The sequence below is a fragment of the Zootoca vivipara genome, chromosome 16 (genome assembly GCF_963506605.1).
Source record: "Zootoca vivipara chromosome 16, rZooViv1.1, whole genome shotgun sequence".
Lineage (NCBI taxonomy): Eukaryota > Metazoa > Chordata > Lepidosauria > Squamata > Lacertidae > Zootoca > Zootoca vivipara.
Genome location: NC_083291.1, coordinates 30,245,133 through 30,262,113, shown reverse-complemented (window position 1 = coordinate 30,262,113; position 16,981 = coordinate 30,245,133).

Below are 16,981 nucleotides of genomic sequence, written 5' to 3'. Positions count from 1 at the left end.
GCACTGATGATAGTAGCTGAACTGAGTTCCACACAGTCACAAAAACAAATTAACCGAAAAAGCCTTAAAAACAAAAATGCAAAATAAATAGCAAAAACAAAAGCGCCAATCTTAATCTGTTCCAGAAGTCCATTTGACTTCTAAAATGTTTGAAAACCAAGGCGCAGCTTCTGATTGTTGCAGGTGCCCCAGAAACAATAACCGACAACCGCATTGGACATTTGGCTTCCAAAAAAAACGTTCAAAAACCGGAACACTTACTTCCAGGTTTTCGGCGTTTGAGAACCAAGGTAGCACTGTACTGTCCTCCTGCCCTTGGGAAGGTTCAGGAGAAGGGGCAGCGGCTCCATAGCATTCCTCCTCAGTCCAGCCCCTGACATCAAGTGACCACATCATATGGCCGGAGATGAGAGGCTTGGTGTCCCCCTCACCCCGAAGACCTGTCCTTGAATGGCTCTCCTGGCTTGCCATCGCAGGAGCTCCCTGAGCCAGTTCTCAGGCACTGTGTTTTTAGTTTCTGTTCTGCATTACTAGGCCTACTGCATGCTTCTTCTGTAGCCTTATTAGCTGATAAGGGTTCTTAAGTTGCGCACAGGCAGGGACAGAGACAGTCAATAATGACACCGGGGTTGAGTTCCATTCAGAGAAAGAGTTTAATTCTTAAATATAAGAGGCTCTTGGTGATCAGCTCACGACAAGAGTAAAGAAACACAAATTTGCAAACATTCTTATACACTTCTTGGGCTCCTTCCCCCTCCTCTGTAAATGTGCGCACGTAAGGGGGTCATGGGTTACAAATCCATATAAGGAAGATCCGTATCCTGTCATAAACACATGCTGATTCAGCAATGCTACCCCGGTAGCATCCTCGAGCAGCTTTGAGTGCCTGTTCTGTGCGTCAGACTGATAGCGTCAGACAAGGCCAGCCATCCCGCCTTGATAGCAAGCTGGGCATCCTGTTCCTTTTGCTTACATTACACTTTGGCACGCAGAGAGAGGCAAAGAAAAAAGCATTTTTAAGCAAGACATCCCAGGGATATGGGGGGGGGGGCTAAGCTATACAATCAGAATTATACAATGCAACTATATGATGAGATTTAGCTCAATAACACAATTGGCAAATCTCTCCCTTCACTTCCACTCCATAAACCATTTTGTAACAAAGCTGGTTTTTGTTATGCATTCTCTTTGTGGCCTTCGTGAAACAATTTACTCTAAAAAAAAAAGACCTCTTATCAATGTACTATCATCCATAGGAGCCAACTCCTGGGGGCCAAGATCCCTTCGCGCCCCCAATAAAATAATTGAGGGTCCCCCCCCCAAAAAAGTTGATAGGCATTGCCATTCAAAAGGCTTGTAGCATCAACCCTGTCATTTGGGAATCCCTTGCAAATGACACAGTTCCTGGAGACGGACAGCTGGATCATGAATCAATAGCAGTGACCAGAGGAGCGCAGAGAAAAGAAACAACATATTCCATCTGCACCAGTGAAACTGGACACCTTCATCTGCCCCAGCTGCAACAAAACATGTCTCTCTTGTATCGATCCCTACAGCCATAGTGGGCAGATGCCAACTGACCTGTAAAGCTGTGGGTTCTTACAGAGCCTAAAGCCCCTGACAACACCATGCAGAACATCTCTTGGGCTTGGCTGCAAAAGAAGTGCTGTTGACAAGAGGAATATCTAACTATTTGATCCATATTCATGGAGCTGTTTGATAACTGATCTAAATAGGAGAGAGAAAGGCTGTTGCTCAAAAGTCTTCCTTTCCCTCTGCTCCACTAACTGAGGGGGTGGGGAGGGGTAATTTCGGCTTGTGTGGATGGATGGACTGTGGAACTTGATTGACATTATTTCTTAGTATTATTTTATTTAAAAAACCTAATAAAAATCTAAATAAATGGGTTGCATGGAATTGTGACGTTTTGTGAACTAGCCTGCTTCAAAGAAAATGAGCTGCTAGAGAAATTATCTGCCCACTCTGTAAAAGTGTGGTGTGGTTTCCTGCCCCCTGTATATATTCAACTGTTGTCCAGTCTAATGGCAGCCATCACTGAGTGGCCATTTTTTTATGGCGACAGCCATTTTGAATTTCCCAGCATTCAAATGGGGCTTTTGGGGAGCAGGGGATAGTATAGCGGTACCTCGGTTTAAGTACACAATTGGTTCCAGAAGTCTGTACTTAACCTGAAGCGTACTTAACCTGAAGCAAACTTTCCAATTGAAAGTAATGGAAAGTGGATTAATCCATTCCAGACGGTCCGTGGAGTACTTAAACTGAAGCGTACTTAACCTGAAGCGAACTTTCCCATTGAAAGTAATGGAAAGTGGATGAATCCGTTCCAGACGGGTCTGCGGAGTACTTAAACTGAAAGTACTCAAACCAAAGCGTGCTTAAACCGAGGTATGACTGTAGTCACTTTGATTCTATTCATTCTCAGAGGGATTTTGCCTCCAAAACAGCTGGTAACCCAGGGGGAAAACATCTGAGAAATGGTCCTTGACAGTTTGGCACATTCACCCTAAAACTTGGGGGTTGGACTGACTCTAGGTGGCCAGAAGTGTGTTGAACCGAAAGCTTTTTCTTGAATGAGGGCCTTATCACTTCACAGACTTCAGTATCACATTACAAGTTTTGTCTCACATTTCCAATAACCTTTTTGCTCTTTTTCTAGCACATTTATCAGAACAGTTTAGCACTGCGTTCAAGGTGCACTGAAGTGTTCTGGGTTTGATGCAGAAACAGGTGGAGCTTTTACGGTATAACAGTTCTGTGTGTTTCAATTTCCAGGAAGACCTTAACGTCTCATCATTAAGACAATCTCACCCAAACAACAGGAACCCTCCTGCTTTTCAATGCAATATGCCCGATCCAGGAGACTTGACTATATATTGTTTTGTTTGTTTTATAGCACATAGAAAAACCAACAGCTACCCTTGATAGCACAAAACTAAATCTGGCAACGCCACGTGTTTAGTAATGTGGTTAAAATGAAAATAACTTTTAGCAGGCCTCCTTTAATATCGGGAGTCTGGAAAGCTTCACAAAAAAAAAGACGATGCGCCCAATCTTGCCAATCAGATCATTGTCAGAGGACTCGGTTCTTTATTTTAAGCTTTGAAGAGACTAACCTGCTCTTAACAAGAGTTCTGCTGGAACCTGGGAGAGCAGCTCCAATTGATTTTCATAGGATTCACTCTCACCTTGCAGCATTCTTGCAGAGAACATGGCAAACTGATGCTAATTAAAAAGGGATGGCACAGGACCATAGTGATCTCCACATCAATAGAGCATGTTCTACTTGAGTGCAACAATCGAAACATATTGACTTGATGATCTTTGATCTGCTAGCTGTTGTTTGATTTTAGGTGTTGCTCCCCCCTCTCTTGTAAGCTGTGGATCAGTCGTCTTGAGGGCAGTATTAAAATGTTTTAAATAAACAAATGGATGACATTTGTCACAGCACAGGTCTGAACTCACATATGTGTCTAGCACTCGTGTGTAGCCATGCACACACTATCAGGAGGTTTGCTAGAGTTATAACTTGTGTCTGTTTATGAATATATGTTTGCTTCTATTCCTGCCTAAGTAAAACTCCTGACACCTGGTTTTTTTTTGTCCTGGGTGGGTGATCCTAACACCCTGTTAACTATCAGCTGGGCAACCCAGTCATGTTTAAAGACAAATAAATAGTTTTTACTATTAGATTCTCAAAAGACATATGAACAAGCTTGGTTTATTACATGAAATGAACATGGCAGAAGACATACATGGTGTTTCAGACGGTGAAATTACAATTTAACCAAGCAGCAAATCCTACCATTGATTCTAAAGGGTGGAAGAATGCCTATCTCGCCTCAAAAAAACCCAGAGGTGAGTGTGTGGCAGTTTTGTCAGCAGGACTCACAATAATAGTAAGCTAAGAAATGGAAGGCAAGGGAGGAAGAATATACTTGTCCTTAAGCACGTGTATGTTCATTCCTTGTGATGCTGAGCTGAATGACAGTCCTTGCTGGAACTAAGAGAGCCATTGACTACAAATTTTAGGGGGCTTTCAGATGACCAGCTCCTATACAGTGGTGCCTCACAAGACGAATTTAATTCGTTCCGTGAGTCAATTTGTTTTGTGAAAAATTCATCTTGCAAATCACGGTTTCCCATAGGAATGCATTGAAATTTCTTTTTTTGCCCATAAAAAGGTAAAGGGTAAGGGGACCCCTGACCATTAGGTCCAGTCGTGTCCGACTCTGGGGTTGCGCGCTCATCTCGCATTATTGGCCAAGGGATCCGGCGTACAGCTTCCAGGTCATGTGGCCAGCATGACTAAGCCGCTTCTGGCGAACCAGAGCAGCACATGGAAATGCCGTTTACCTTCCCGCTGTAGCGGTTCCTATTTATCTACTTGCATTTTGACGTGCTTTCGAACTGCTAGGTTGGCAGGAGCTGGGACCGGGAAACAGGCGCTCACCCCATCACAGGGGTTTGAACCACCGACCATCTGATCAGCAAGCCCTAGGCTCTGTGGTTTAACCCACAGCGCCACCTATGTCCATAGGAACCCATTAATTAAATTTCAATGCATTCCTATGGGAAACTGCGATTCGCAAGATGAATTTTTCACAAAATGAATTCGTCTTGCAAGTCACCATCAGATCGCAAGACGCATTCGTCTTGCGAAAAATTCGTCTTGCAGGGCATTCGTCTTGCGGGGTACCACTGTAGTTTGTGTGGTCTTCCCCCAGAGTTCCTGCCCATTTCTCACCTTGCCTATCTTGCAAATCAAGCTTTTGAAAGACCAGCATCCTAGTGGGCTGCAACTGAACTGGTTATATCTTCTCTGCTCTCTGCCTTCAAATCTTCTAACATTATCCTGATGGTCTCCATTCAGGGAGTGAATAGACTCCACTTGGAAACTAAATTTGCATGTGCTGACTTTTATGCAAGATGCGAAGAACTCAGAATTTCCTGAATGCCTTTCAGGAGAAGAGACTCGGATCTGACTGGTACCAGTGTCACCAAAGTTCGAGATGGCGGGGGGGGTGATCTCTTGCTATATTAGGTTATGTTACTTTTCTTCCCTATGTCATGATCTACAGAAAAATTCAGATTGACACACGCCTACTGCAACCTGATCAGTTCAACTGTGGGAGTGCATAATGCAGAAGGCATGACAAAAAAAATGTGACCAGTCTCAGGAATGTTTCACAACTGTGCTTTTAGCTACTTTACAAAGATAATCTGCATGTGATGTATGTCTTACACATACGGAGAACAGTAACTTCTGAATACAGGTAGGTAGCCGTGTTGGTCTGAGTCGAAGCAAAATAAAAAAAAATTCCTTCAGTAGCACCTTAAAGACCAACTAAGTTTATATTTTGGTATGAGCTTTCGTGTGCATGCACACTTCTTCAGATACACTAGAAACAGAAGTGTCAGACCCTATATATATACAGAGGGTGGTGGGGGTGGGTGGGAATGGGAGATGGGCTGATGGGAGTGGTAAACCTGTAGATGGATGTTAATGGCTGCTGATGGCTGCAATTAGTCCTGGGCTGAGGTGCTAAAGAAAGCTTGATCATGCATAATGAGATAAGAATCCGATGTCTCTATTCATCCCAGGTGCTTCCATGGTTTTAAGCTTGGTAATGATTTCCAATTCAGCAACTTCCCTTTCCAGTCTGTTCCTGAAATTTCTCTGTAATAAAACAGCTGCTTTGAGATCTTGTATAGAATGTCCTGGGAGATTGAAGTGTTCTCCTACTGGTTTTTCAGTCTTATGGTTCCTGATGTCAGATTTATGTCCATTTATCATTTGGCGTAGGGTTTGGCCTGTTTGTCCAATATAGAGAGCTGAAGGGCACCGTTGGCATTTGATGGCATACACAATGTTAGAAGATGAGCAATTAAATAGTCCTGAGATGGTATGTTGGATGTTGTTGGGGCCAGTAATGATGTTGTCCGGGTGTATGTGGCAGCAAAGTTGGCATCTGGGTTTATTGTAGGCTCTGGTACCAGTGTCCATGTTAAGTCTGGTGGTTGTATTATTGTGGGTGAGGAGTTGTTTAAGATTGGGTGGCTGTCTGTAGGCAATGAAAGGTCTTCCTCCCAGAGCTTGAGAAAGGGAGCTGTCATTGTCCAGGAGAGGCTGTAGATCTCTGATGATGCGTTGTACTGTTTTAACTTGGGAGCTGTATGTGATGACTAGTGGTGTTCTGTTATTTTCTTTTTTGGGTCTGTCTTGCAGCAGGTTCTCCCTAGGTATCAGTCTGGCTCTGTTGATCTGTTGTTTAACTTCATCAGGTGGATATTTTAGTTCTAAAAAGGTTTGCTGTAGATCTCTTAGGTGAGATTCTCTGTCTGTAGAGTTGGAACAGATACGGTTGTAACGTAGGGCCTGGCTGTATACGATGGATTGTTTGGTATGTTTGGGATGGTAGCTAGAAGCATGTAGATATGTTTGTCGGTCAGTTGGTTTTCTGTATAAGGTGGTGTCTATACGTCCATCCTGTATTTTTATAGTAGTGTCCAAAAAATGTATTTCTTGCATAGATTGGTTCATTGTTAGGTTGATGGTGGGGTGAAAGTCATTGAATGTCTGGTGGAAGGTTTCCAGGGTCTGTTGTCCATGTGCCCAGATAATAAAAATATCGTCAATGTATCATAGGTACAAGAGAGGTTTGAGTGGGTAGGAGTCTAGGAAACGATGTTCTAAATCTGCCATGAAGATGTTGGCATACTGTGGGGCCATGTGTTCCTGTTCCTCCAGATCAGCGGCACAGCCATGGGCACTCGCATGATTAAAATCATTACCAAGCTTAAAACCATGGAAGCACCTGGGATGAATAGAGACATCGGATTCTTATCTCATTATGCATGATCAAGCTTTCTTTAGCACCTCAGCCCAGGACATCAGCAGCCATTAACATCCATCTACAGGTTTACCACTCCCATCAGCCCATCTCCCATTCCCACCCACCCCCACCACCCTCTGTATATATATAGGGTCTGACACTTCTGTTTCTAGTGTATCTGAAGAAGTGTGCATGCACACGAAAGCTCATACCAAAATATAAACTTAGTTGGTCTTTAAGGTGCTATTGAAGGAATTTTTTTATTTAGCAACTTCTGAAGTTTGTCATGTTTGTTTTGTCTGCCAGGTGCTTAGCACACATGAACACACACTTCTAGACAGACAGGTGCATTCAGGTAACAACAACAACAACAACAACAACAACAACAACAACAACAACAACAACAACCCTGCCCACTTGACTGGGTTTCCCCAGCCGCTCTGAGCAACTTCCAGCATACATAAAAAACATAGTAAAACATTTAACCTTAAAAAGCTTCCCTATACAGGGCTGCCTTTGGTATTATGGTCCAGATTTATTCAGGGCTTTGTAGGTCAATACAAAAACCTTAATTAACCCTGTTTATTGGCAGCCAGTGCAACTTCTTTAAGCATAGCAGCTGGATTATACACCAACCGCAGTTTCCAATCCAACTTTAAGGGCAGCCCCACACTGAGGAGATTTCAGCAGTCCAGTTGTTAGGTTGCCAGTGCACAGGTCACAGTCCAGGCAATGCACAATATATGAGGAGAAAGTAAATGTTCAGATTATTCTGTTTCATTTTTTAAAATATACTTTTGTGTGAGAAATCTCAGTCCTTCCTTATTGAAGTAAACTCCCCAGCAGCCCCTGTTGCAAAGTACGGTAATTGCAATGACACCTTCTTAATATTGACTTCTGAATAGTTGCGCTGCATGATTGCCATTTGTGATGCTAAAAAGAAAGTGGACTTATTTTAGTTGCCTTCTGCTGTTTTTAACGTATCCAAATGAAATAGCCCAATTAACTCTGCAGGAGCTCGAACGCTGTATGATCCAGATTCTGAACATATCTAAGTGCAGAATACTTAACTTGTCAATAAAAGTGAGAATATTTTCCCATTTCCTCTCTTTGCGGTTCCCTAAAAGCAGGTTGTTGGTTTTTTTTTCTAATGCTGAGGCATGCTGGGGAAAGAAATCTGGGGCTGGAGGTCTCTCTGCTGAAAATGCCACTGTGTTGCACTCAAATGGCAACGCTAATTACCATGGACAGCAGGCTGCCACCAGTGGAGAAGGAACAGGACCACGTGTACTTCCATTCCTTGCTTGTAACGCACACATGCGGTAAGAATCAGTTTTGAAGAAAAATGCTAAACCTTTTGCCCCAGCCCCAGATGTAAAATGCTCCTTTGATCTCATACATTCACCTCCAGAAGCACAAGATTCAGGCTGTGTGTTTTCATAACGTTCTCTACAAATTATTGCCCCATTTCATTCCATATAAAGAAAATTCCCACTTGCAGCTGCATTCAGAGGGGCAAAATTCTAATAAAATGTTGCATTAATTAATCCTGTAACGAAGATAGATGCATGGTTGGAAGGTGCATGGCTGTGGGGTACAAAATACAGTCGTACCTTGGAAGTCGAACGGAATCCATTCCGGAAGTCCATTTGACTTCCAAAACGTTTGGAAACCAAGGAGCTCCTGTAGCCAATCGGAAGCCACGGAAGCCCAGTCAGATGTTTGGCTTACAAAAAGAGTTCGCAACTCTTCCAAAAAGAGTTTGCAAACCGGAACACTCAATTCCAGGTTTGCGGCATTCGGGACAATTGCCTCTGGGCTCTCTGCTCTCCTACTTTCACTGCTCGCCGGGTTCTGGGAGAAGGGGGGGGCGTCTGGAATACTCTCTAGTGATAATGTGTCAGCCACATGTTCCTGCTCTGCTTCTCCCATTATTTCCCAGCTTTGCCCCTCTTCTATCTCTGAGCTGTGTCCCTCTGCAAACCACCGTTCATCATCATCATCATCATCATCATCATCATCATCATCATTTTATTTGTATGCCCCCTTTCCATAGTTAAAACAATTCTCAAGGCGGCTTACAACATGACAAGATTTACATAATTACCAAAAGGAGAAGGGGGAGGCAGTCTCCACCATTCACCCTCCGATGTCCTTTTCCTGACAGGTGGTCATCACAGTTTTCTGTAGGAAAGAACCTCCATAGTTTGCACAAAGAAGCCCTTTCTTTTATCTGTCCTGAATCTTTTTGCTTTGATGGGTGTCCTCGAATTCTAGTGTTATGAAAGAGGGAGAAACACTTTTCTCTCTATCCACTTTCTGCATGTCATCCATAATTTTAAAATTTTCTATCATGTCGACTTGTCCTCACCTTGTCTCTAAAAAGTTCAAAATACTGCAACCTTTCCTCCACTCCATCCCCCTTCATCATTTAAAACCTTTTCTGAATAATTTCCATCTCTACCAGATCCTTTTTGAGGCGAGGTGACCAGGACTGTACACAATATTCCAAATGCAGTCACACCATAGATTTATGCAACAGCATTATAATATCAGCAGTTTTATTTTCATTCCCCCCCCCTAAGAATCCCTAGCATGGAACAGAGGTGCTGTCTTGCGCCCAAGATTGGGGGAGGGGTGCATTGCACATGCATGACGTCATGTGAACGGTGTAGCATGGTTTATAACGTTAAGGAAGGGTTAAGGAATGCTTTTCATAGCTTGGATGGACACATTAAAGGTAAAGGTAAAGGGGCCCCTGACCATCAGGTCCAGTCGTGTCCGACTCTGGGGTTGCGGTGCTCATCTCGATCTATAGGCCGAGGGAGCCGGCGTTTGTCTGCAGACAGCTTCCGGGTCATGTGGCCAGCATGACAAAGCTGCATCTGGCGAACCAGAGCAGCGCACAGAAACGCTGTTTACCTTCCTGCCGGAGCGGTCCCTATTTATCTACTTGCACTTTGATGTGCTTTCAAATTGCTAGGTGGGCAGGAGCTGGGACCAAGCAATGGAGCTCACCCTGTTGCAGGGATTCAAACCGCCAACCTTCTGATCAGCAAGCCCTAGACTCTGTGGTTTAACCCACAGCGCCACCTGGGTCCCACTGATGGACACATTACGTTTTGCTTTTAACGTTCACAAAGCGTTATTAAAATGTGACACCAGAGGGCGCTGCAGAGCAACCAGGAACCCGCAGTAGGGAAACTGCCTTTTGACGGACAAAATAAGGTAAGGAATGTTTTCAATTTACCAGTATGCGACATTTTAGAACAATATATCTAATACCGTTTTAATAATGTTACAAAGGTCAGTGTAGATCCAGCCAGAGCATCTGTGAAGCAGACAACAAGGTAAGAATGATAAATCTATTTTGAAAGCATACTAGAAAGAGGCTATACTGTATATAACACTTTTCATAGCAAATAAAAGCAAGCAAGGAAATAAACAACAACAACCTCAGAGTGTGTACACCTATCCATTTGTTCATGAGCAAAATGAGTAGGCAATTGGAAATCTCCTACAACTATACAGCCCATAACACATGGATAAACAGCAAAGCAATCAGGGAACCGTCAGCTAGCCAAGCATAAAGAGAAAGGCTGGGCTGGTATTAACTCAGTCAAACTCCATATCACTCCTTAAACCTGCATGAGTTGATAGAGGTGTGATGCAGCAGCTAAAAAAGCCAATGCAATTCTGGGCTGCATCAATAGGAGTATAGCATCTAGATCAAGGGAAGTAATAGTACCACTGTATTCTGCTCTGGTCAGACCTCACCTGGAGTATTGTGTCCAGTTCTGGGCACCACAGTTCAAGAAGGATACTGATAAGCTGGAACGTGTCCAGAAGAGGGCAACCAAAATGGTCAAAGGCCTGGAAACGATGCCTTATGAGGAACGGCTTAGGGAGCTGGGTATGTTTAGCCTGGAGAAGAGAAGGTTAAGGGGTGATATGATAACCATGTTCAAATATATAAAAGGATGTCATATAAAGGAGGGAGAAAGGTTGTTTTCTGCTGCTCCAGAGAAGCGGACACGGAGCAACGGATTCAAACTACAAGAAAGAAAATTCCACCTAAACATTAGGAAGAACTTCCTGACAGTAAGAGCTGTTTGGCAGTGAAATTTGCTACCAAGGAGTGTGGTGGAGTCTCCTTCTTTGGAGGTCTTTAAGCAGAGGCTTGACAGCCTTCTGTCAGGAATGCTTTGATGGTGTTTCCTGCTTGGCAGGGGGTTGGACTGGATGGCCCTTGTGGTCTCTTCCAACTCTATGATTCTATGATTCTATTCTAGGAGGCCAGTCATGCTGTTTGACTGAAACATGAGTATTCTCGTCTGGAATCCAATACCATATGAGAAACCTTGCTGCAAATGTTTGAGCATTTGCAAACATGCTGTATCACACTTTTATTTTATTTTATTACTATATTGTATTTTTTTTCTTGAAACTCAACTTAAAAACCTCAAGTAAACTGGCTTTGTATTGCCATAGATGCAAACCTTTTTAGAAAGCTGAACAAAAATGTTTACAAGATTCTCCCCACTAGAGGTCTCCAGAGAAATGCAAAAGAAGATGCAGTACTTTTTATCCAAAGGAGTGCTGATCTGATTGTCCCCCCCCCCCCAGATAAGCTTTTAAAGGAGACTGGGGGCAGTGAAAAGGGGGGTTTGAAAATTACTGGCCAATTGTGGGAGGGGGTTACAATTTTTTGAGAGAAGGTAGCAATTTTTCCTTTGAAATAACAAAAACTTTTAAATAGGTTATTAAAAACCTTGGTTTCTTAGCAGGCGTTGCAAACAGCAGTGAAGACACTCCTATAGTCAAGTCATTTTTTATCGTATACTGTATATTCAAAGGCCTTTACAATAGATGGCAGAAAATAAAAGGAAAAGTTCAAAATTCCTACAGTCACTTGACTGCCGTTGACTGGCGTTGATTTTCCTCACTGTTGTGGTGCTTGGCAAACAACTAGGGTCTTTTTATTTAATTATTTGAAAATAAGGTAAAAAGAAAAGAAAAGGCCACTACCATTGTTCCCTGTAAACCCCTTCCACAAAAATAGATGCCCAACCTCTTCTGTGAAGAAATCGCCAGAAATGATTACCCATATTCACCACCTGAAAAACATGGTAGTAAATTTGGAGTAGCTCATTGAGCCCAGCTCTGAGCTTGACATTTGTTGGAAGACGGGGTGGGGGCTTACCTTCCAATTCCCGGACTGCAGAATCCGGGACCGGCAGCCGTGTGACACCGGAAGCTGCGTCGACATAACTTCCCGTGTCGCTTTGCCCTTCTATGGGCACCAAAAATGGCCGCCGCCAGCTTCAAAAGTAGCTTCCACGCATGACCAGAAGTGCGTCGACACAACTTCTGGTGTCGCCCCGCCCATCTATGGGCACCAAAAATGGCCGTCGCCGACACCGGAAGTCGCGTCTACGCACTTCCAGTCATGCGTAGATGCTACTTTTGAAGCCGGCGGTGGCCATTTTTTGTGCCCATAGAAGGGCAAATTAGAAAGGAAAAAAAATGACCACCGGCAGGAGAAAATAACGGAGAAAAACGGGAGACGAAGTGATACGGAGGGCCACCGGGAAAAGGTAAGTAAAAACGGGGGTTTCCCGGAGAAAACGGGGTACTTGGCAGCTATGGGTGGGGGTGGGGCAAAATTTTCCTCCTCTCATAGGATGAGAATGTGGAATCCCCAGCTAGGGATGTTAAGAAGGCAGAGATTTCCATTCTGACCTGCATTCATCGCAATCAGTGCTCTTTCCACTTTGCTGCAGTTCAGTTTCTGCCAGATACTACATTATTCCTCTCATTGCCCACTATGTAACTATTTAGCTAACTTAAATTCATTCCATTGGCTGTAAATGTCAAAACAATGTGAAAAACCCAAAAGAAAATTATGTATCATTTGCAGAGATGTGAACAACAACTATCAATCATATTGGCTCGACTGACTTCTGTTCCTCACCAGATGCAAACACAGGAACTGGAGCAATTCCCACTTTTTTCAAAATTCTCCAACATTCTTTTCCCCAGCTATGCTCCAGATGGAAGTTTCTTTGAAATTTTTGAAAATAACATGAATGTATGATAGTTCTATCCCCACCTTAGGAAAACAACCTGCTTTAGAATTAGGTTTGCAATATATATAGAAAGGGCACTGATGTTTTCTAAGCAAGATCTTAAATTCCATAATAATTAATAACTTTCAAAAATAGGACAAGTTTAAAGGTTCCTATCCTAAGGCAAAGGTTAAAAATAAATAAGCTTGCAATGTTACTGTTCCATGTACTGTATATGTACGTATATCTGAAATTATCATTGCAAAATAGGTTAGCGGAGGCTTAAAAATCAGCAGTTATGTACTTGGTCCCACAATGTTCTGCCGAAGCTAAGGTTGATTCATTCAGGGGCATTTCGAGAGGAAACGCTCTTGTACTGTATATTCCTGTGTATAAGACTACTTTTTAACCCAGGAAAATCTTCTCAAAAGTCCGGGGTCGTCTTATACGCCGGGTCGTGTTTCTTATACGGCGAGTATATCCCAAACTCTAGATTTTAACTGGAAAAGTTGGGGGTCGTCTTATATGCCCAGTCGTCTTATACTCCAGAATATATGGCACTTTGAAAAGCATGTATGGCAGGTCATAGGATCCCCATATGGCAATGTGCTCATCGGCTGCTCTCATGACCAAACATATGCTTAGCGGCTGTTGGGGCTATCTTCCAATCAGTGGACGTGTGGTGGTTGTGTGAAGGACAACTTAATACTCATGCCAACTGCAGGACTTAGCACATGTGTCGTTGCACGGGAGGAGAGGAACCTACCAAATACAACCCCTCACACATGTGCACCCCTCCGCTATGCCGAAGGACTGACAAAATTCAAAATTCTGCAGTGAAGGGCTTTGCAATCTTAAGCTTGGATAGTTCCGTTGGTTAGATTAGAACATGGTGCTGATAATGCCAAGGTTGCAAGTTCCATCTCCGTATGGGACAGCTGCATATTGGGTTGGACTAGATGATAGGCCCTTACAACTCTACAATTATATGATTCGCAGATAATTCATTTAGCTCATCAATATTTGCAGTTCATAGTAAGGTACAGTGAGGTTGTTGAAATCCTGCAGTGAGCCCATAAAGGCCCCATCCAGGTAATGGTAGCTTGGACTAAAACAGTTGGACTCTAGCACTGTGTACAAATATAGCCGTACATTGGTTTTCGAACAGCTTAGTTCTCGAACGTTTTGGCTCCCGAACGTCACAAACCCAGAAGTGACTCCTTCTGGTTTGCAAACTATTTTTAGATGCTGAACATCCAACGGGGCTTCCGCGGCTTCTGATTGGCTGCAGGAGTTTCCTGCAGCCAATAAGAAGCCGTGCTTTGGTTTCTGAAAGTTTTGGAAGCCAAACGGACTTCTGGAACGGATTCTGGTCGACTTCCAAGGTACAACTGTAGAGGCTCTTCAATAAACTCTATCTTTATTGCCTATTAATGACCTCTAGCCTACAGATAGCGGCATATCTTGACGAACCTGGCTTTTTAGGTTATGTGAATACCACTAAAATATATAGAGAGATTGGGGTTCTGCAGGTTTCTGATAGCTGTGGCACCATTCCCCCCCCTGAATTACAATGGAAGGTGGACCATTTTCTTACACCCAGATGTTACTCTTACAAAAACAAACGCAATAACCACAAAACAAGTCTGGAGCAGGGTCTTTTGAACAAAGAAGACAGGCAACATTTCCTGAGGGCAGATAGTTCTGCTGTTTTAAAAAAATGACTCAGTGTTTCCAGATGTAGAAAATGAGGCAGAATCACATGCCCAGGGCAGAGGCTGCGCGGGAAGAAAGAAGGCCAGAACAGAGCTTCCTTCAGACATGTAACAGGTTCCATCCATTGTGGGCAAGTGCTGAAGCTTGCAGCATCTTGGAACTGATTTTTTTTTTGGCAGGTGTATTGCCGCGCCCATCACACAAACTGAGAATCAGTTGTGTGGATCGATCAGTACGACTGCTGGAAGAATCACAACAAGGCTTTATAGCAAAAGGAGAGCAACACGCTGGGTTGGTCGTGGTGAGGAGTCATTTTTTATTTATCATGCAGAAATTTATTGCCAAGGCTTCGGGAAAGCTATTCCTCCCCCGCTGCAGCAAGAGCAGGGAAAACAGGGCAGAGTCCTATTTAATGAGTTTTAGTTAATCCTAATAGTGAGAGACAAAAGAACGCAACGAGCCTTAACAATGGGCGTTGCTCCAAACTGGGCTCCTCCTCCATCCTTCCTAGCAACAGCATCTCCCTTTACGGTGGCTGCTTGTGGCCAAATGTCTCTGATTCCGTTGTTCCTGCGCCCTTAATGAACACCGCGTTCTGGGAGAAGGGGGATCAGAAATACTCTCCAGTGACAATGTGTCAGCTTGCTACCCTGTTGCAATTCCCCCTCCCTTCTTCTAAACCTTCCCAAGTTCATCTATCTCTGAGCTGTGACCTTCCTCAAACCCCTGCTGTAAATCAATGCTGCATTCCCCTTCTCCTGCAGCATCAGGAGAAGGGGCAGGTGATCTCCATCATTCCTCATCCGTCTCGCCCTCTTGAGTCCAGTTCCTAACTTTTATATGCCGTAACGGTTGAAGCCATTCACAATAACTGAGTCAGATTTATTGCTGGGTGATATTGCCCTCACAGTGACAGATCCTGTGAAGTGTCTTCTGGTATTCAGAAGCTACATTCCTAATAGTGGTATCCTGCTGGACCTGAGGACATTCCCAAGATGAGAGGAATGAGCCACCTCTTTGAGCTCTGTGTCTTCACAAGACTATGTGCTTTTCATGGTATCAAACAAACCTGGGCTCCAGAATCTGCTTCCCTTCAAATACAGTTGTAGTGAAAGAGCTACTGCAGGGCAGATGTTCTTCAGCATCCTCATCATAGCTGCCAAGTTATCCCTTTTTTTAAGGGATTTTCCCTTATGCTGAATAGGCTTCCTCGCGAGAAAAGGGAAAACTTGGCAGCTATGATCCTCATCCAGGTCCATCAAGTCGCTGTTGCCATTATTCCTGCCATTGCAGTTCCAGGTGGTACCAATGGCTCCCAGGCCTTAAAACTTCCAGGTTGTTGCAGGCATGGGGAGACAGCGATCAAGTTCTCTCCTGTGCCCTTGTTGCTGGCGTACCCACTGAAATGCTTGGCAACAAATGACACACAACACCCACTTTCCACGCGTATTTTGGCTTTTATCTGTGCATTAAACATTTTTCTCAAGATAGAAATACTTTGAGGTACGAATAATTTTAGACATGCCAAACATTGTCACAGATGCAGACTGTTCAGGAACTTCTCAGGACAGTTTGTAAAGTGTGAAAGTACGAAAACAACATGTGTGAATGTTCACCAGATTAAATATACCTCCAGTTTCCTGGAGAGAATTTGCTCTACATTTGAAGATCAGGAAGGCTAACCACGTGCGAAAGAAAAATGCCCTCTAATAGTAGTCGCTTTTAATGCCGTGGATGAGCGAGAGGCATAAGAAAATGCTGTTGGATCATGCCAATGGCCTATCCAGTCCAGCATCCTGTTCTGACAGTGGCCAACCAGCAAGCAGGATCCGAGCATGAGTGCACTCTCTGCTCCTGTGGCTTCCAGCCACTGGCTTTCAGAAGCATTGCTCCCTCTGCCTGTAGAGGCAGGTAAAGGTAAAGGGACCCCTGACCATTAGGTCCAGTCGTGACCAACTCTGGGGTTGCGCGCTCATCTCGCATTATTGGCCGAGGGAGCCGGCGTATAGCTTCCAGGTCATGTGGCCAGCATGACAAAGCCACTTCTGGCACACCAGAGCAGCACATGGAAACGCCGTTTACCTTCCCGCTGTAGCGGTTCCTATTTATCTACTTGCATTTTGACGTGCTTTCAAACTGCTAGGTTGGCAGGAGGTAGAGCTTGCCATTAATGGCCAGTAGCCATTGATAACCTTATCCTCCAAGACTATAAACTGTTTAAAAAAATTAGATTAAACGAAATAATTCAAACAATTATTTTCCTGCTGAGAAGTAGCTAGCCCTGTTTATGTGCTCATCTGAAAGTGTGCAGGGTTAAAGTGACAGGTAGGTAGCTGTGTTGGT